The sequence below is a fragment of the Eurosta solidaginis genome, chromosome X (assembly GCF_040869045.1).
Source record: "Eurosta solidaginis isolate ZX-2024a chromosome X, ASM4086904v1, whole genome shotgun sequence".
Lineage (NCBI taxonomy): Eukaryota > Metazoa > Arthropoda > Insecta > Diptera > Tephritidae > Eurosta > Eurosta solidaginis.
Window position 1 is genome coordinate 89,955,822 of NC_090324.1, and position 22,372 is coordinate 89,978,193.

A 22,372-nucleotide genomic window follows, 5' to 3' on the forward strand; every position below is an offset into this window, starting at 1 on the left:
GACCGACTTTCCTTAGGACCACCGCCCTTGTGAACTTTGGCGCCAGCTTCGCATTGAATCCTCGTGCCGCGCCGCTCTGGCGAAAACTTCGCCGGTATACTATCTGCCCTTCCACATAGGTTTTCGGTTTCGCCCGTGTGTTGTAAGCTCGCCGACCCTTTTCATACGCCGAGTTCAGGTGGGCTATCACCTTTTCTCTCAGCAGTCTGAGTCTCACGTCTCTTGGCATTATTTCTGTACCTGAATCCGCGGCTTCACCCAAGGCTCGCAAAATGGGGTAGGTTTCCCCATGCTGAACCGTTGTCTGACCGAAGGCAACCCTGTATGGCTCCATTCCTATGGCTTCGTGGACGGCACTGCGCAACGCGAATGCAGCTTTTGACACCTGTTTGTCCCAGGATTTCTGGTCACCTTCATCGAGATATGACCGAATTATTGCCAGCAGTGACCTGTTGACTCTCTCGGAGGCATTGGCTTGGGGCGAATACACCGCCGTTTTCATATGTAGGACGCCATAGCTTTGAAGGAAATCTGTGAACACCTCGGATACGAACTGACGCCCGTTATCGGAATGGATGACCTCTGGCACCCCAAATACATGAAAAATATCCGCCTCCAGATACCGAACCACTTCCTTTGCCGTGGCATTTCTCATGGGCTTCAAGAATATGAACTTGGTGAAGTGATCCAGCACCACAAACACGTAGCTGTTTCCTTCTCGAGATCGCGGATATGGTCCGCAGAAGTCCACGTATAACCGCTGGAACGCTCTCTCCGTCACCGTTTTCCCGCCCATGAGTGGCCTGCTCGTGGCGTTCGAGGCTTTGCAGCGTTTACAGATGTCGCAGCTCCCCACAAACCTTTTGACCGCGGTCACCATTCCGGGCCAGTAGTATTTGGCTCGCAATCGATGAATTGTCTTGGTCATGCCCCCATGGTCGGCAGAGGGTCCATTGTGTGTACGCTCCAGTAGCGTCTGTCGAAGGCCCTCCGGCACCCATAATTTCCAAGTGAATTCGTCATCGTCCTCGTTTCTTCGGAAGCGGTCTCGCTTGTAGATAATGCCCTGTATCACCTTGACGTCTGGTAGTCGTTCGGCATTTGACTCTGTGACCTTGATGAGGTCTTGGTAACTGTCCGATTGAAATTCCTTGTCACTTAGCGATATATCCACCGACAGGTTCCCGGCTTGAATCTCGTCCATATGGATTCGGCTCAATATATCTGGCACTACATTCTTGGCCCCCTTCCGGTGTACGATGTCGAAATCAAAGCCCTGCAGCTTGAGGCTCCAGCGCGCTAGCCGGCCGGAGAGGTCCTTCTGCCCCATAAGCCATTTTAGACTCATGTGGTCCGTGATGATTGTGAACGGCGTTCCAACGATGTATGGTCGAAACCTTTTCACACTGGTGACTGCCGCCAAGCACTCCAGTTCTGTAATTGTATAATTCCTTTGGGCCGCGTTCAGTTTCTGCGAAATGTAAGATATAGGTCATCCAACTGAAACAGCATCGCCCCTACCCCGGTGGTAGACGCGTCGCATTGTACAAAAAACCTCTTTCCGAAGTCCGGATTGACAAGCACTTTTGGCGAGGCTAGCTCCGATTTGAGCTTTTCAAAGGCCGCTGTGGCCTCCGGTGTCATCGCAAAATCCTTCTTCCCTTTCAGTCAGTCTGTGAGCGGTGCAGTGAGGGTGGCAAAGTTAGAAATGAATCTTCTATACCAACCGGTGAGGCCTAGAAATCTTCGCAGTTGCTTTATGGTCCTCGGGACCGGAAAGTCCAACATAGCTTGCACCTTCTCCGGGTCCGTTCTCAGCTCTCCTTGACCTACCAGGAACCCCAAATACTTTATTTCTATCTGACAAAACTTTGATTTTAGCAAATTAATGGTGAGTCCCGCCTTCGAAAGACACTCCGCTACTTCGGCGAGATGTGACAAATGTGTATCGAAATCCGGCGAGCATATCAACAGGTCATCAATATATACGAAGACGTTCTCCCTCAGCCTGGAGGGAATGACTTTATCCATTAGTCGGCAGAGTCGCTGACTGGCATTACACAGCCCGAACGGCATCACCTTAAAGTGATAGAGTGGCCTGCCGGGGACTGTAAATGCAGTCTTTTCGCACGCCTCCTTCGCTAACGGGATCTGCCAAAAGGCGTCCTTCAGGTCGATTCCCGTTATGAAGTACGTGTCCCGTAGCCGACTAAGGATGCCCTCGACATGCTGCGTCGGATATGCGTCCTTCTTTGTGCACTGGTTCAGTTTGCGCATGTCTACGCAGAGCTTGTTTTTTCCTGGTTTCTGCACGAGTACGATCGGGGAGCTCCACGCGCTGTTACTTTCCTCTATCACCCCGAGCTTCAGCATTCGGTCTATCTCCTCATACGCGCGTTTCTGCTTCGCCGGTGGCATGGGGTAGTATCGCTGCTTAACCGGCGTGGTCTCGTCATATACCTCGATGGTGTGCTCCATCAGGTGGGTTCTCCCTAGACCTCGCTCAGCGGATGATGGGAACAACGATTTGACACGCTCCAGTTCTGTCCTCTGTCCTGGGGTCAGCTCCACCATACCTGAACTATCGAGGCTGATTTCCGAGATCACTGACGACCATAACCCGAATGCTTCCCAGAAATCCACTCCCAGATATAATTGCTGTTTCAGGCTGGGCACCAGGTAGAGAACCATGCTCTGTGTCCTTCCCCGCCATTTCACGTCCATCATTATTTTGCCTATTACCGACTGTCCTTTTCCGTCCGCCGTACTCAGCTGCTCATCGATCGACACAACGTCCTTTACGCTCAACTTGCTAATCGCCGGTCCCCCAAAGCAGCTGACCGATGCGCCACCATCCAGTAGTCCGCGCATCATTGTCCCTCCTATCTGAACTTCGGCGTACGGCCTTCGGTCCCCTTCGTCTCTTATAATCGTTGCTGTCACCGCTCTTCTCATCGCTCTGTGTTCCTTGTCTTTGTGTCGCAGTTTTTTGATCTTTTTATACTGCCTTCCCCCTGCGTCCGCGCACCATATATTCTCGTCTCATGCCTTGCCTCCGAATGTTCTTTGCCTCGCTTCTTGGTATCGCTTTTCCCTTTCTTGCAAGGTTGCGAGTGGCGTTGTCCTTGTTTGGTGCTCCGATATCGGTTTAGGTGAGTCGGCTCCGAGTATGGCCTTGACTACTAGTGGGTTTCCGGGATCTTCTTCTCCTGGCCTGATGTCCCGGTGCCTCCGCCAGGAAGATGGTTTTCCTGCCCACACTTTTCGCACATGACTAGTCTGGCTCCCGCCTTGTCACATCTTAAATCATGGAACTGAGAATCGCATCCCTGTTCGTTGTGTCTTGGTCTCGTAAAATCAGAGGGTTTCCTGGGGCTGTCGTTCCTGCTGCCCACGCGTCCTCTTCTCTCGAACGCTTCTACGGCAACAGCGCCGTCGGTGTCCTCGTGGATTTCCCCTTGTCGCAGCCCTAACTCATCAACTTCCCTTCGCTTGGCGAACTTGGACTCGTACTCCTCGAAGTGCTTTTCCGCCCGTCTGCACTCTGTCTTCAACTCCGCGAGTGTTGCAATTTGACAGCCAAATACAAGGTTCGTCACCTTCGGCTTCAGATTCCTTCGCATGAGATTCACCAAGCTTCGTTCCGGCAATGGAGTTTTCAGGGTTAGCGCCATTCCCCTCACGCACGCGTAAAAATCGTCGAAAGACTCGCGAAGATCCTGTTTCCTTTCATTCATCGTTTGCAGTACTTCTTCATCGCTCTCCGCCTTGCGGAAGTGGCTCAGGAGGGCCTCCCTTAAATGAAGAAACCCCTCTTTCTCCTCACCGGCCTGCTCTTCCATGTACAGCCAGAACCAATCCTGTGCGGCTCCGCTCAAAAGCAAATGGAAATTCGAGTAAAGGTCCTCCGACGAAATATCATGCCGCCTCTGCAGGGTTTCCACCCTAAATAAAAACCGTTCGATGGGGATGGACTTGCCCGTCCCATCGTATTTCAACCCCCAGTCCCTGATGACTTTAAATTTATTTTTGTTCCGATCCGTGTGTGTATTTCTACTTTGTGGTGATGGAGTGAAGAGCCTCCTTCCGGTAGATCCTGGTTGGTTCGATACCGCTTGGTCTTCCCCCTTGCGAGTGTGCTCTGGCTCAGATACTGCCGAAGGACCGCCAGAATCCCGTGGAGGACCTGCCGCGTTCGCTCGTGCACCTTCGCGAGCCTCCTCAACCGTGGTGATACGCGCCCCCAGGGCCCTGACCTCCTTTCGCATGCCGCTCATGGCATCGCGTATCGCTTCCGCCGTTGTGCGGTTCACGTCCAGTTGATACTGGAAAAACATTGCTAACATTGCATTTCGCTATTTCTGTCTCGTGATGTCCCCCCTGTCCTGTACAAACTGTCTCCTATCCTAGATGTCCACTGCCAAAAGGACTTGACCCTCGTCCTAGTGGGCTGGACCCGCAATCTTCCCCGAGTGAGTTACCGGGAAACTACCTCATACGAACGTGGACCTATATCTCATGAGAACCTGACTCGTGTCCGATAATCAGTAGCCGACCCCGCTATCGAAAGATTATGTTCAAAAATAATATTAGAATCGGTGACACATTTGTGAGCCGCATGCGACGCCTCACAAGCTGCCAAACCGTGACCCCCCTTATCAGTCTACAGCCGTCCCCGCGATCGACACGCTGTGAATGAAGACAGTTGATATATACAGTAAATTTTGTGGTAGCCCCACTTTCGGGCAACCACGTTGGGCGCCATTTTCTATTGTTACCACGGCTGGCAGTGCGGTACAGGTTCCCTTATGATGGAAGAATAAGGTCTGATGATTCGCTGGGTACGCTTGCATAGGCTCAGCTCGCCGGATGGGGTGGGGTTCACAAATCATCAACGATGTTGCCCTAAACCGCAGAAACAATAAGAAAAAAAATTCGTACCCGTGCGCTGTTGTTCTCGCTTCCCCTCTTGCATGTCCTCCTCCACCGCATGCCACCGCCGTCGTCGCAGTTCGCCTCCATAAACTCAAGGCCGGCCCTTCTGCTTCATTGCCCACCCTACCAATGTCAACCAAGGCCCAAATCGGTTGACCCAACACTTACCTTTGTGCCTGTGTCCGTCTGTCTAACCCTGTACGATCACCCCATTACTCCCATTCATCACACTATTGTTAGTTTAGCAATTCATTTAATGTGTTATTTCATATCTAGACCTACTACAATGTTAAAGATATACTATCATGAGTGCTCGCGCACTTGTCTATACTTATCTTACTCGACTATACCGTGGCGTTTAACCCAACCACTGTCTAAAATTATATTCTAGATTTCAATTCAATTCGAACGGGTGTGCGTCCCGCCCTAATGTTTGCGCGCGAGTGTACACGTAAAAATATCAATATAAATATATATTTAGGTAAAGTATGTAACTATAATATGATCATTCGATCATCATCCATTTATAATAGATTCAATGGCAGGTTGTACTCATGTGAGAGCATCAACGATACTAATCTTACCAAGGTTATTGAAAGCATTTAGCTCAATACAAATCTAAAAAAAAAAAAACTCTGCATAATTTCATACATAAAAATATTCACACGCTCATATGCATGTCGCTGCAAATGTTTACTTCCTAAACCATTTCTCATGACTGCATTTTTAAACACATATCCCCATGTATCGCACCAATGAACATGAGCGAATGTCTACAATTGACAATAATATTATGATGGTATAAAATTGTATTCCTGGTTTAACTCAAAGCATTTCAAGACCGAATCGCATTACCGCGGCCAATCTTAAACCAATTCGAATCCAATAACCACGTATAACTACCCGCCATGCGATGGCTCTGTCTTGCAAGCTTTGAGCTACATTACAATACATAACATGACGGCCCTTTTGGCAATGAGCAATTCAATTCTATAAATGTATCGGTGTGTACCTGAACCGAATCCGCTTATAATAAACAAATTTCATTCGCATTAAGTTATGCCTTTGGCACGCGACGGAATGGTGACAATTATTTGTGGCTACTCAACTTCCACCATCCTCAACTAAACTGACCACTCTACCAGCTCACTACCTAAGGCGCCCTGGGTAAGTAAAACCTGTATTTGCGCACAGCACCAATCGTACTGGTCAATTATCGTAACTACCTCAGATTCACCACGCTGTCGTTGCCTCACGCTGACAAACGATTGTACATGGAAGCACAAATATCATTACTACAAACATATACTTAAGAATTAAGCCTACACATACGCTTAATTGCGATATCCAGTGCTTCTCTCTGCCGCGCTCTGATGGTAGCGTGGACGCTCAAGCGTGTAGATACCTCATGCCAACCGAATTTGTCATGATTTCTCTTCCGCGCCAGGAACGACTGAATATGCACCCCACACACTGTCACTAAATATCATTCGGCTCTACTTATACGTAACTGTCTTTATCCAACACAACAAAATGTGAGCAATTCACGTTCACTCACAAGCTGTTCTATTGTGCCTGCGGACAGTGCCACTGGCAACGTTGTATGTACTCGGACACTCAAGCCGATGCGCTACTCTTCTCCTGCTTTCGCTCACTGATTGCCTCTCCCCTCGTGTAGGAGTGGGTTTCAATCGCTCAGCGGATGACTTCCACGCAATCACGCGTACTCAAGACTTTTAGGCTTCTGCCCGTACAGACACAGTATTTGAGCTCTTATAAATACAATAACAATACCGTGCATGACTTAACAATATGGTGTACTACTTATCGCTTTGGTTTTCCGGCCGCTAGTGCTGAGGCGCCTTCGTGCGCTGAAGGAAATTGTTCGAAGTGGTGGTGGATTTGGCGCACTCGCCTATTGTTGAATGCTTGTGTGCTTTTCGCGCATATGGTGGCGCATGCTATCAATTATAACCGGCTTACTGAGCCGTTTAGCGACGAGATATCTTGTTCTAATTGGAAATCATATACTTTAAAAATTTCTTTTTGTAAAGACCTACGTTTACTGAATGCTCTTACCTAGTTGTCCTTAGATAAATTTTCTGCTATCTTCTCCTTGCTTTAGCTGTAGCATCTTCAGGCATTGCAGCAACATTATTAAACGGCGGTCGCACTGCTCATTCTGTTTTCAAATTTCCGCTCAATCTTGCAAGCGAGGAAACCCCAACATGCAATATACCTAAAAACAGTGGACGTGGAGTTCTTCTACAACAGTGCAAATTAATAGTATGGGATGAGAGAGGAACACCTGCCGATGAAGTAAATGCATGTCTTAAATCGTCACCGTTGTGGCTGAAAATTGAAAAGTTGCACCTAAACTGCAACTTGCGTGTGAAGCTATACAATGACCTTGAATCAGGTATATTTAAAAATAAGCTCTTGCAGATTGAAGAGGGTCGCCTCAAAGTGGATATAGATGGGAAAGTTCAGTTTAGCAATGAGTTTTCTACTCCTGTAGATACAGAAAATGAACTCATTAAAAAAGTTGTCCCTGATCTAGGAAACAATATAGAGAACGATCAGTGGTTGCGTGAAAGGGCTGTACTATCGCCAAAAAATGAATGGGTAAATAAAATAAATAAAAAAATTTTATTCAAGGTTCGATTCGAGCTCAAGGCCAGAACAATAATTTTTTTCTAATTATTGTTATTTTTTAATTTTTCTAAATTTGAAAAATTTTATTTTGTTTTTGGAATAGTAAGTAGAAAATTTTTCAGACAACCTGCCATAGCTGCGCAGATAGATCCATTTCGAAGAGTGCTAAGCCTTCATCATCAGTACGCTTTAGGCATGCTGCGCTAACCATTTAGCTATACAGCGGTGGTTTGTTTGACTGGCAAATTTGCTACTTCTATTCCTTTTTACCAACTATATTTATTCAGTGTTGCGCCATCTGGTGCAAATCACTGATAGTGCTGGATTTTTGTTTATTGTCAATTACTTTGTTTGACATTCCCAAGTGCTCATGGTTTATTAACAATTGTTTTTTTTTTGTTTTTATCGGCCTATTGATAAATGATTCAAGGTTCGATTCGAGCTCAAGGCCAGAACAATAATTTTTTTCTAATTATTGTTATTTTAAATTTTTCTAAATTTGAAAAATTGTATTTTGTTTTTGGAATAGTAAGTAGAAAATTTTTCAGACAACCTGCCATAGCTGCGCAGATAGATCCATTTCGAAGGGTGCTAAGCCTTCATCATCAGTACGCTTTAGGCATGCTGCGCTAACCATTTAGCTATACAGCGGTGGTCTGTTTGACTGGCAAATTTGCTACTTCTATTCCTTTTTACCAACTATATTTATTCAGTGTTGCGCCATCTGCTGCAAATCACTGATAATGCTGGATTTTTGTTTATTGTCAATTACTTTGTTTGACATTCCCAAGTGCTCATGGTTTATTAACAAAATTTTTGAAATGGTTGCTGGACCTTTAAAACTTTACAAATCAATGGACACCGCAATGGCCAATGATGATAGTACCTCCCTACTACTCCATAGAGCTTACAGGTGTACCATCTCATTAGCTTAAAACTCAAAGTGGGTGTTCCGGTCATATTGATGAGAAATCTTGATGCACCCCGACAATGTAATGGCACCCGACTAAGTATTACAGAACTTGGCTCCAACATTATAAAAGCTAAAATTATCACAGGAATTGCAGCAGGAGACACCGTTTTGATTCCACGCATACCCATTATTCCAAACAATATACCTTTTTGTTTCAAAAGATTGCAATTCCCATTGAAATTAGCGTTTACAATGACCATCAATAAGTCACAGGGTCAAACCTTAAAGGTAGCAGGAATTCATTTAGGCACTCCATGCTTCTCACATGGACAACTTTATGTTGGCTGCTCCCGTGTCTCATATGCTCAAAACCTCTATGTGCTGGCTGAAAATAATAAGTCATACAATGTTGTTTAGAGGACCGTTTTAGACTAAATATAAATGATGGTCCTGAAACATCAAGTCAAGCCGAAAAAGAAATATGAAGGACAGTAGCGGTCAACCTGAAACATCAGAACGAACAAGAAAACGCCGCCAGCAACAAACCGAATGAAAACCCTTTCAACGAACCGCTGAAACAAGCAAACAAACTCAACAATGCCTTCAACAACATACAATATTAATGGAAACTGTACGCGCTGCGGAAACACCGAAGCTAGCCCAACAAAATCGCCTACAATAAGCCACATACGCTGCCAGTCAACACGCCGCCGTGACACCGGAAGAAATTCAATAACGGCTTCAGTAGTGGGAAATATACGTGCTGAGCGAACACCGGAGCAATCTTAACAACATCGCCTACGACAAGCCAAATACGCAGCCAATTAACGCGTTGCCGAAACACCGGAATAAACTCAAAAACGCCTGCAAAAACATACGATGTATGTGGAAAATGTACGTGCTACGGAAACATGGTATCAAGCTGAAAACCGTCGCCTACGACAAGCCACACGTTAAGTCGGTAAACGCACTGCTGGGACACCTAAAGAATCTCAGCAACACCTTCAACAACTTGCGACATATATGGGATATGTACGTGCTGCGCAAACACCGAAGCAAGCTCAACAACGTCGACTACAACAAACCGCAAATCAACGCTCTTCCGAAACGCTGGAAGAAAATCAACAACGCTTTCAGCAACATACGATATATGTATGTGAAAAATGTACATGCTGCAGACACACCAGAGCAAGCGGCACACGTCGCCTACGACAAACCACACGAAAAGTCAGTCAACGCGCTGTTGAATTTAGCCCTTATGTTTTTAAATTATGGCCAAAGATTTGCTGCAAATTATTCGAAATTAAAATTTTGTATGTTTTATCTTTCATATCGAACACAAATTTTTCGTTTTAATTTAAATTTTTTAGTCTGCTTTAGTGTATTGGAAATTTTTCTACAAGCAACTTATTTCAAAGGCGGTAGTTCAACACACACGACTTTTTTAATAATGGGCTTTTAGGGCCATGGATATGCTGAAAATTATTCGAAATTAAAATTTAGTATGTTTTATCTTTTATATCGAACACAAATTTTTCGTCCTAATTTTAAAATTTAGTCTGCCTTAGTGAATTGGAAATTTTTCTGCAAGCAAAAAGTTTCACAACCGGCAATTCAGCACTCACGCCTTTTTAAATACTAGGCTTTTATGGCCATGTATATGCTGCAAATTATTCGAAATTAAAATTTGGTATGTTTTTTCTTTTATATATAACACAACTCTTTCGTTCCAATTTTGAAATCTTTTAGTGTGCTTTAGTAAATTTCCATTTTGGAAATTTGTCTACATGCAACCAATTTCGAAACCGTAGTTTAGCACACACGCCTTTTCAAATAATGAGCTTTTATGGCCATATTATGCTGCATGGTATGTCTTATCTTTTATATCGAAAACAATTTTCGTTCTAATTTTGAAATTTAGTCTGCTGTAGTGAATTGGAAATTTTTCTACAAGCAACTAATTTCAAAACCAGTAGTCCAGCACTCACGCTTTTTTAAATAATGCGCTTTTAGGGTCATGTATATGCTGCAAATTATTCGAAATTAAAATCTGGTGTGTTTTATCTTTTATATCCAACAGCACTTTTTCGTTCTAATTTTGAAATTTGGTCTGATTTAGTGAACTGGAAATTTTTTTACAATTAACCGTATTCAAAACTGGTAGTTCAGCACTGACGATTTTTAAAATACTAGGCTTTTATGGCCATATATATGCTGCAAATTATTCGAAATTAAAATTTGGTATGTTTTTTCTTTCATATCAAACACAACTTTTTCGTTCTAATTTAAAATTTTTTAGTCTACTTTAGTGAATTTCCATTTTGGAAATTTTTCTACAAGAAACCAATTTCGAAACCGGTGGTTCAGCACACACGCCTTTTAAAATAATGAGCTTTTATGGCTATGGATATGCTGTAAATTATTCGAAATTAAAATTTGGTATGTTTTTTCTTTCATATCAAACACAAATTTTCGTTCTAATTTAAAATTTCTTAGTCTGCTTTAGTGAATTTCCATTTTGGAAATTTTTCTACAAGCAACCAATTTCGAAACCGGTAGTTCAGCACGCACGACTTTTTAAATAATGAGCTTTTATGGCTATGGATATGCTGCAAATTATTCGAAATTAAAATTTGGTATGTTTTATCTTTCATATCAAACACAACTTTTTCGTTCTAATTTAAATTTTTTAGTCTGCTTTAGTAGATTTCTATTTTGGGAATTTTTCTACAAGCAACCAATTTCGAAACCGGTGGTTAAGCACACATGCCTTTTTAAATAATGAGCTTTTGTGGCCATGGATATGCTGCATATTATTCGAAATTAAAATTTGGTATGTTTTATCTTTCATATCAAACACAACTTTTTCGTTCAAATTATAATTTTTTAGTCTGCTTTAGTGAATTTCCATTTTGGAAATTTTTCTACAAGCAACCAGTTTCGAAACCGGTAGTTTAGCACACACGCCTTTTTAAATAATGAGTTTTATGGACATGGATATGCTGCATATTATTCGAAATTAAAATTTGGTATGTTTTAGCTTTCATATCAAACACAACTTTTTCGTTATAATTTGGAAATTTTATAGTCTGCTTTAGTGAATTTCCATTCTGGAAATTTTTCTACAAGCAACCAAATTCGAAACCGGTGGTTCAGCACACACGCCTGTTAAAATAATGAGCTTTTATGGCTATGGATATGCTGTAAATTATTCGAAATTAAAATTTGGTATGTTTTTTCTTTCATATCAAACACAAATTTTCGTTCTAATTTAAAATTTTTTAGTCTGGTTTAGTGAATTTCCATTTTGGAAATTTTTCTACAAGCAACCAATTTCGAAACCGGTGGTTCAGCACACACGCCTTTTAAAATAATGAGCTTTTATGGCTATGGATATGCTGTAAATTATTCGAAATTAAAATTTGGTATGTTTTTTCTTTCATATCAAACACACATTTTTTTTCTAATTTAAAATTTTTTAGTCTGCTTTAGTGAATTTCCATTTTGGAAATTTTTTTACAAGCAACCAATTTCGAAACCGGTAGTTCAGCACACACGACATTTTAAATAATGAGCTTTTATGGCTATGGATATGCTGCAAATTATTCGAAATTGAAATTTGGTATGTTTTATCTTTCATATCAAACACAACTTTTTCGTTCTAATTTAAATTTTTTAGTCTGCTTTAGTAGATTTCTATTTTGGGAATTTTTGTACAAGCAACCAATTTCGAAACCGGTGGTTCAGCACACACGCCTTTTTAAATAATGAGCTTTTGTGGCCATGGATATGCTGCATATTATTCGAAATTAAAATTTGGTATGTTTTATCTTTCATATCAAACACAACTTTTTCGTTCTAATTTAAAATTTTTTAGTCTGCTTTAGTGAATTTCCATTTTGGAATTTTTTCTACAAGCAACCAGTTTCGAAACCGGTAGTTCAGCACACTCGCACTTTTAATTAATGAGCTTTTCTGGCCATGGGTATGCTGCAAATTATTCGTAATTAAAATTCGGTATGTTTTATCTTTAATATCAAACACAGTTTTTTTTGTTCTAATTTTGAATTTTTTTTAGTCTGCTTTGTGAGCGTCCATTCAATGAGGTTTTTACAGAAGAAACCAATTTTGAACAGGTAATTCACCGCTTTTTCGTACAAATTTTCACGATTTTTACTATCCTTTGGTGAATATTTCTCTTACAGGATCTTTTTTCGATGGCGGTGATTCAACTCACATGCGTTTTTTCCTCCATTTGGTGATATATCCAAAATGAATCCTGTTAAGAACTGTTATGACTGTAATTACACAATTTGTAATATTTTAACCAATTAAATATCCGAGAAAACGACGCAATTTTCATCTAAAAACTCTCTTTGGTTTTAGCTAATTGTAGTTTCACTCCATTGTTCTATGAATAGTAATTTCTTCACCCCCCTCCTATCAATTAATTTAAATTACAAATAAAATGTATTTTTTTAATTCGAAAAAAAAAAATGTATTGTACTATTCACGTAAGCGTGCTTATCACATTATCAGCTCATTTAGTGTTTTTTAATCTATTACAAAAATAAAATACATTAGACAAAAATAATTTTTAAACAGATAACTTGATAAGCAGGCTAACGTGAATAGCCCATATATTTCATTTTCTCCTTGCGGACGGGGCCTAGGGTAAAGGGTAGTATATTATAAATGGGAAAGTTTGGATGTTTGGATGTTTGTCCAGACGTTTGTCTTTGTGACTCAATCACGCAAGAACGGCTGGACCGATTTGGATGAAATTTTGCACACATATAGCCAATAGTCTAGAACGATCTACTAGCTATATTTTTTTTGAAAAGGGGGGAGGTCTCCGCCCTCTAGGAACAGTTATAATTTAATTATTGTATTTTTTCGTCTTTGTGACTGAATCACGCCAAAACGGCTACACGGAATTTGATGAAATTTGGGACACAGACAATAGTCTACTAGCGAAATTTTTTTCGAGCATGGAAAGGGGAGTGGGGATCCCACGACCCCTTCGAACAATTACTTTTTAATAATTTTTACACGTTATAACTTTACTTATACTGGCCTTCACCAATATTACAGACCCAATGGGTGAAATAAGTCGAGGGCTTACAAAGGGAGCAGTGTCAATCTCCCGACAGGGTAATTTCGGAACTATTAGGGGATCATTTGAGGACCTTTCCGGCATCATTTAATGATAGCTTTCGGGATCCCTCCGGGATCGCGACGGGGTACCTACCGGCATCATTTCTGGATTTTTTCGGTATCCGTTCGGGATCCCCTCGGGGTCATTTCGGGACTTTTTCGGGATCATTTGGGTTCCCTTCGGGCATCATTTCGGGATGGTTTTCGGGATTCGTCCGGGATCCCGTCGGGGTCATTTCAGGACTTTTTCGGGATCATTTGGTGTACCTTCCGGCATCATTTCTAGATAGTTTTTTGGATCTGTCCGGGATCCCGTCGGGTCATTTCGAGACTTTTTCGCCACTAATACGGGATCTTTTGGGGACCCTTTCGCCATCATTTCTGGATGGTTTTCGGGATCCGTCCGGTATCCCGTCAGGGTCATTTCGGCACTATTTGGGGATCATTTGAGAACCTTTCCGGCATCATTTCTGGATAGTTTCCGGGATCCGTCGGGGATCCCTTCAGGGTCATTTCGGGACTATTAAGGGATCATTTGAGGACCTTTCCGGCATCATTTCTGGATAGTTTTCGGGATCAGTGCGGGATTTCGTCGGGGTCATTTCGGGGCTTTTTCTCGACTAATACGGAATCATTTGAGGACCTTTCCGGCATCATTTCTAGATGGTTTTCGGGATCCGTCCGGGATCCCATCAGGGTCATTTTGGGACTATTAGGTGATCATTTGAGGACCTTTCCCTTCCGGCATCATTTGTGAATGGTTTTCGGGATTCGTCCGGGATACAGTAGGGGTTATTTCAGGACTTTTCGGCATCATTTGGGTTACCTTTCGGCATCATTTCTAGATGGTTTTCTGGACCCGTTCGGGATCCCGTCGGGGTCATTTCGGGACTTTTTCGGGAACATTTGGGGTCCATTCCGTCATCATTTCTGGCTGGTTTTCGGGATCCGTAAGGGACCCTGTAGGGGGCATTTCGGGACTTTTTCTCGACTAATACGGGATCATTTGGATACCTTTCCGGCATCATTTCTAGATGGTTTTCGGGATCCGTTCGGGATCCCATCAGGGTAATTTTGGGACTATTAGGTGATCATTTGAGGACCTTTCCGGCATCATTTCTGGATGGTTTTCGGTATCCGTTCGGGATCCGTCAGGGTCATTTCGGGACTCTTTCGGTATAATTTGGGTTCCCTTCCGGCATCATTTGTGAATGGTTTTCGGGATTCGTCCGGGATCCAGTAGGGGTCATTTCAGGACTTTTCGGCATCATTTGGGTTACCTTCCGGCATCATTTCTGGATGATTTTCGGGATCCGTTCGGGATCCCGTCAGGGTCATTTCAGGACTCTTTCGTGATCATTTGGGTCCCTTCCGGCATCATTTCTGCATGGCTTTCGGGATCCTTAAGGGATCCCGTCGGGGTAATATCGGAATTCTTTCGGGATCATTTGGTGTACCTTCCGGCGTCATCTCTAGATGGTTTTCGGCATCCGTCCGCAATCCCGTCGGGGTCATTTCGGGACTAATTTGGGATCATTTGAGGACCCTTTAGTGGTCATTTCATGAAATTTTCTGTATTATTTCGGGATCGTTTGGAGACCCTTCCGGCATCAATTCTTGATCGTTTGCCGTATCCATCAGGGTCATTTCGGGACCATGTTGGGATCATTTAGGGATACTTCCGAGGTCATTTCTGGATCGGTCAAGGATGCCGTAGGAGTCATTTTGAGATTTTTTTGTTACTTTTTCGGGATAGTTTTGGAACCCTTCAGGGATCACATCTAGATCCGTGCGGGATCCCTTCGGGGTCATTTTCGGACTATTTCGGGATCATTTTGGGACCATTCCGGAATCATTTCTCTATGGTTTTCGCGATCCGTCGTGGATCCCTCGGGGTAATTTGGGAACTTTTTCGGAGCTTTTTCTGGTCGGGATAATTTAGATTAGATTAGATTAGATTTTTATTTATTTCATTATTCTCATAAGTGTATGTACATATTCGATAGCTTAATCTTACATGTCTACAATATCATTACTTAGAGAATAGTTAGTGACATCTTTATTTTATATAATAAAAATAGTGTTGTATGTCACATCATGTTTTAACAAATTCAATTGTATAAGTAGTAGTAGTGGGGTGAACAAAAAAAATACAAGATATATATAAGAAAATTTATTTAAAATGAGAATAAAATATTTCAAAAATAAATTGACTAAATTAAGTTATGAAACAATTTGAAGAAAGAAGATAAAAGCTAAGTTTACAGAATTCCTCATAATAAAACAGAAAAAAGAAAATTCAAAACTATACAATACTTTTATAAAAGTAAAGACTATATTATACAACGTAGTGCATCAAAATTTCTATCTGGTTGGTATCGAACTCAAGAAGCCAAGTTTTTATTTTTTTAAAAACACAGATCTGGATCTAATGTCTCGTATGCTTTCTGGAAGGAAATTAAAAAGTTTGCATGATAAGACAGTGTAGGAATTTCTAAACAATGTTGTTCGAAAAACTGGCAAAGAAACAAGTGTGTTATGGTTACTACGCAAGCTGTACATACCTCGTGTTGGATTTTGCAAATAGCCACCTCTCATGTAAACAATTTTTAAAACTTTGTAATAGAACAAATGCCGAACCTGGAATATATTTGATCTTCTAAATAAGTCAAAGGAGTGAGTCCGACGTGGACAATTAAACATCTTTCTTACCGCACATTTTTGCAGTACAGTTAATTGATTTATTTTATTGGAGTGAGCACCACCCCAGTAACTTATTCCATATTCTAATTTTTAATGAAATATACCATAATAAACTGTTTTCAGTGTATGCTTTGGAACGTATTTTCTGAGACGGTAAAGTATACGATTGGTTGAAAGTAAGTATTTTGTTAGAGTTGAAATTTGCTCATTCCAGTTTAGATTACAGTCAATTGTGACTCCTAGGTATTTGAAACTACTCACTTTTTCAATTTCAAAGCAGTTAGAGTCACATGCTGTATTATTATGAAAAGAACACTCATAACGATGGTTGGAGCACTTATTACTATATAGGATATTACGTTTGCATATTGCACTGTGAAAAGTTATATTAAGATCTTGTGCTTCTTGAAGTTTTGGACTAAAGCACATTAATTTGGTTTTATTGCTGACTACTAGTTTATGTTCCGCAAACCATGACCGAAGTATGTGTATATCGTGGTTAAGATCCGCTATCAAATTTAAAGGATCCGTTGAGTTATATGCAATTCCTAGGTCATCCGTAAATGCTACGACTTTGCCCTTAAAAGGTTGAATAAATAGTGAGTTCACATAGATAAGGAATAATATGGGACCAAGAGCCGATCCTTGTAGTACACCAGAGTTTATGAATTTGGTCTCACTAAGAGTGTTGCCTATTTTCACTTTTTGGGTTCGATTTCCTAAATAAGAAACAAACAAATTGTATAACAAGCCACGAATTCCCAAATTATAAAGCTTATTTAAAAGACGGCCATGATCAACCATATCGAATGCTTTTGTAATGTCCGCAAAAACAATCTTTTTTGAATCTATACCCTTGTATATAGTTCAGCAGAAGTCCAAAACAGCATCTTCCGTAGAAAGACCATCCCTGAAAACAAATTGCAAAGGACTAAGAAAATTTATTTTTTCAAAGTAGGATAACATCCTTACTTTTACAATTTTTTCAAAAATTTTAGTAATTGATGACAAAAGTGAAATCAGCCTATAGTTAGCCATATCTTTTTTATTACCTTTTTTGAAAATGGGTATTACAATTCCTAATTTTAATTGTTCTGGGAAAATCTCAGTTGTAACACTCAAGTTAAAGATATGTTTTAAAACATCAACAATATTGTATGAGATTTTCTTTAACATAACGTTAGAGATTCCATCATGACCGGAAGAATTACTATTTTTCAAAGATATGATTGCAATTAAAATTTTCGATCCTGAGATTGGCTCAAAAAAGAAGCTGTTGCATCTGAAAGAATCTTTAGCTACTCCAAAATCAGAGCAACAATCACAAGGGGGTGTCACATTTGGCGGAAAGTTTGCCTTCTTTTTGTAAAACAAAATGAGAATCTTGACATTTTGTGTTTTTATCAATAATCCTATTTATTACTTCCCACTCTTCTTTTGGATTACCTTCGGATTTATTGACTACGTTATTATAATAATCGTCCCGACATTTGCGAATTTCTCCATTGATTCGTTAGCATATTTGCTGAAAACGAGTATTCAAATTGGTGTCATATGGAAGTTTGTTGCACTTTTTTCCTAATTTATTTTTCAACATAATTCTCTTCAAAAGGCATTTATTTATCCACGGTTTGAGTCTGATTTCGGATGCTTTTTTATTAACGCAGTATGTTGAGGAGTTAATGCATTGTATTAAATTATCTAAAAACAAGCCGTATGCCCTTGATACATTTTCTTCGGCGTATACATTGCTCTAAATATTTAAGCGAAGTTCAATATTTAGTTGATCAAAATTAATTTTTTCCACAACATGCCTATTTCTTTTTCTAACGTCTTTCTCAACCATTGTGTTTTTAAAGAGAATACCACTCATACAGTGATCCGTGATACCCAGGTCCGAGTTAATAGCCGAACAGGCAGACCAAGAAGAACCAAAGAAGCGGCATAGTACGTGATCAAGACACGTACCTGCCACTGGTCTAGTAGCTTCGTTTATAAGGGAATATAGTCCATGATCTGACAATACCATGTTATAATTATTAAGTACAGGGCTTGTACTTAATAGATCCAAATTAAAATCGCCCAAAATTACAAGATTAGTCGTTGATACACTACTTAATAGTGAATTGAACTCATCGATAAATAATTGAGCAGGTTGCGAGTAAAGTCTATAAATACAGACAAATACAAAGTTTAATTTGCAAATGCAGCACGAAACCTTTATAGCGTCAGCACTAGTGAGACTAAGTCGTTCAATTTTGCTACAGTCAAACGAATCATGAACAAAAACCCCTACACCGCCAGCTGGATACGAATCATTAGCACTTGCATAGAATTTATAATTAGGTAAATTATATTCATCAATCTCAAAATAATATATCCAGGTTTCTGATACAAAAATAAGGCTAGGTAGGTTCAGGAAAGCATCAAGATTTGTTGCCAATAGATCGAAATTACGACGCAAACTGCGTATATTTTGATGTACAGCATAAACAGATTTAAATTGATAAGAATTCGAATGAGTAGTCAAATCAGAAATACTTCTAATGGTTGTTATGGGAGGCTCTTCAGCTATAAGATCAATATTATTATTTAAGTTATTAAACATACGGCTAATAGGCAACAAATATATTTATTTTTTTATTTTTTTGAGATCCTCAAAAGACCTTATAACACAGACATCACCATTATCAACCCTTTTTAGAAGTATAGTGGAATTTCGAATCCATAGGTACTTGAATCTTTTATCTGTTTTTACTTTTTTTGCTGACATAAACAAATCCCTAGTATATTTGGTAAGGCGATCATTTATGTAGATGGTTTGGTTTTTATCGCCACCAAAAACAGACGCATTTAACTTCCCTTTACATGTTTTTTTGCTCTGCATGATCTTCTTCTTAACATCAAACGAAGAGAGTTTGGCACAAATAATATTGTCAATAGTGTTTGATTTTTTAATGCGCTTTACATAAAACTTACTAATATCTTCTGCTGAGACAGTGAGATTAAGAGCTTCTCTAAATATTCTTTGCACACACTCTCCTACATTTGCATTATCCACGTTAGGTACACCAACTAACTCAATGTCGTTCTCCAGTTGCTTTTGCTCTCTTCAGTTGAGTCTACTTTCCAGATTGTTTACTTTCATTTTTAGCTTTGCATTTTCCTCCTTCATTTCATTCATCGTTGACAGGTAATCGGTGTTTATTTTTTTAAAGCAATTATTTCTTCATAAAGGAGCTGAAGTGTAATTGTTTTGGCGCAAAATTGTGCTTTGCTTGCAGTCACTTCGTTCGGCTCTTAATGGCTTTGTTTTTCTTGTTGTTGTTGTGGTTTTGTTACATGCTGTTGTTGTTGCATTTGTTTTTGCTGCATTTGGTTTCGTAAGCAAAGCTCTGCATTCTGCTGTTGCTGCGCATCTTTTGTTGTTGGCAATGACAAAGGTTGATTTTGAAGTGATTTGCGCCGAAGAGCATTACACTTGTCGCATCTGAATTTTATGTTTTCAGCATTCATATATTCAATGTCGTCTTTTTTAACATTCGCACAAGAATAATGAAAAGAGCTAGCGCAATCAGCACAAGTTACCTTTGAAAGATTCTTTCTATCGATTTTTTGTACACAAACACTTCATATTTAATTAATTTTTTATTTTTTAATTTTAATACGGAGCAAAGAAAAATACGTGCTCACCCCACGACACGCAATTATCCACTGGAGCCCTTCCTGGATGGTTTTTGAGATCCGTCCGGGAGCCCGTCAAGGTAATTTCGGAACTTTTTCTGGACTATTTTGGGACCCCTTTGGTTCCCTTCAGGGACCATTTCTGTGTTGTTCTCTGGATAAGTCTAGAATCGTGTCGTTGTCATTTCGGGTTTTCTTGGGACTATTTCGGGATCTTTTGGAGACCCTTCCGGAGCGGTTCTGGATGGTTTTCGGGATCCGTCCGCGATAGCGTCGGTGTAATTTCGTGGCTTTTTTTTGGATAATTTCGGGATCATTTGGGGATCCTATCAGGTTATCAGATCATTTAGTTCTTTTTATACTCAGTTGAGCAGGGCTCACAGAGTATATTAAGTTTGATTGGATAACGGTTGGTTGTACATATATAAAGGAATCGAGATATATATAGACTTCCATATATCAAAATAATCATGATCGAAAAAAAATTTGATTGAGCCATGTCCGTCCGTCCGTCCGTTGGTCCGTCCGCCCGTTAACACGATAACTTGAGTAAATTTTGAGGTATCTTGATGAAATTTGGTATGTAGGTTCCTGAGCACTCATCTCAGATCACTATTTAAAATGAATGATATCGGACTATAACCACGCCCACTTTTTCGATATCGAAAATTTCGAAAAACCGAAAAAGTGCGATAATTCATTACAAAAGACAGCTAAAGCGACGAAACTTGGTAGATGAGTTGAACTTATGACGGTGAATAGAAAATTAGTAAAATTTTGGACAAAGGGCGTGGCACCGCCCACTTTTAAAAGAAGGTAATTTAGAAATTCTGCAAGCTGTAATTTGGCAGTCGTTGAAGATATCATGATGAAATTTGGCAGGAACGTTACACCTATTACTATATGTACGCTTAATAAAAATTAGCAAAATCGGAGAAGGACCACGCCCACTTAAAAAAAAAAAATTTTTTTGAAAGTCAAATTTTAACAAAAAATTTAAAATCTTTACAGTATATAAGTAAATTATGTCAGCATTCAACTCCAGTAATGATATGGTGCAACAAAATACAAAAATAAAAGAAAATTTCAAAATGGGCGTGGCTCCGCCCTTTTTCATTTAATTTGTCTAGGATACTTTTAACGCCATAAGTCGAACAAAAATTAACCAATCCTTTTGAAATTTGGTAGGGACATAGATTTTATGACGATAACTGTTTTCTGTGAAAATAGGCGAAATCGGTTGATGCCACGCCCAGTTTTTATACACAGTCGTCCGTCTGTCCTTCCGCATGGCCGTTAACACGATAACTTGAGCAAAAATCGACATATCTTTAATGAACTTAGTTCACGTGCTTACTTGAAATCACTTTATCTTGGTATGAAAAACGAACGAAATACGACTATGACCACGCCCACTTTTTCGATATCGAAAATTACGAAAAATGAAAATATGCCATAATTCTATACCAAATACGAAAAAAGGGATGAAACATGGTAAGGTAATTGGATTGTTTTATTGACGCGAAATATAACTTTAGAAAAAACTTTATAAAATGGTTGTAACACCTACCATATTAAGTAGAAGAAAATGAAAAAGTTCTGCAGGGCGAAATAAGAAACCCTTAAAATCTTGGCAGGTATTACATATATAAATAAATTAGCGGTATCCAACAGATGATGTTCTGCGTCATCCTGGTCCACATTTGGGTCGATTTCTGGTAAACGCCTTCACACCACTCCCTTTTAAAACTCTCATTAATACCTTTACCTCATTCTAGAGTCACCCCTGGTCCACCTTTATGGCGATATCTCGAAAAGGCGGCCACCTATAGAACTAAACCCCACGCCATTTTAAAATACACATTAACACCTTTCATTTGATACCCATATCGTACAAACATATTCTAAAGTCACCCCTGGTCCACCTTTATGGCGATATCTCGAAAAGGCGAACACCTATAGAACGAAGGCCCACTCCCTTTTAAAAATACTCATTAGCACCTTTCATTTGATACCCATATCGTACAAACAAAGTCTAGAGTCACCCCTGGTCCACCTTTATTGCGATACCTCGAAAAGGCGTCCACCTATAGAACTAAGGCCCACTCCCTTTTAAAATACTCATTAACTCCTTTCGTTTGATACCCATATGGCACAAACGAATTCTAGAGTCACCCCTGGCCCACCTTTATGGCGATATCTCGAAACGGCGTCCACCTATGGAACTATGGATTACTCCCTTTTAAAATACTCATTAACACCTTTATTTTGATACTCATATTGTACAAACAAATTCTAGGGCCACCCCTGCTCCACCTTTATGGC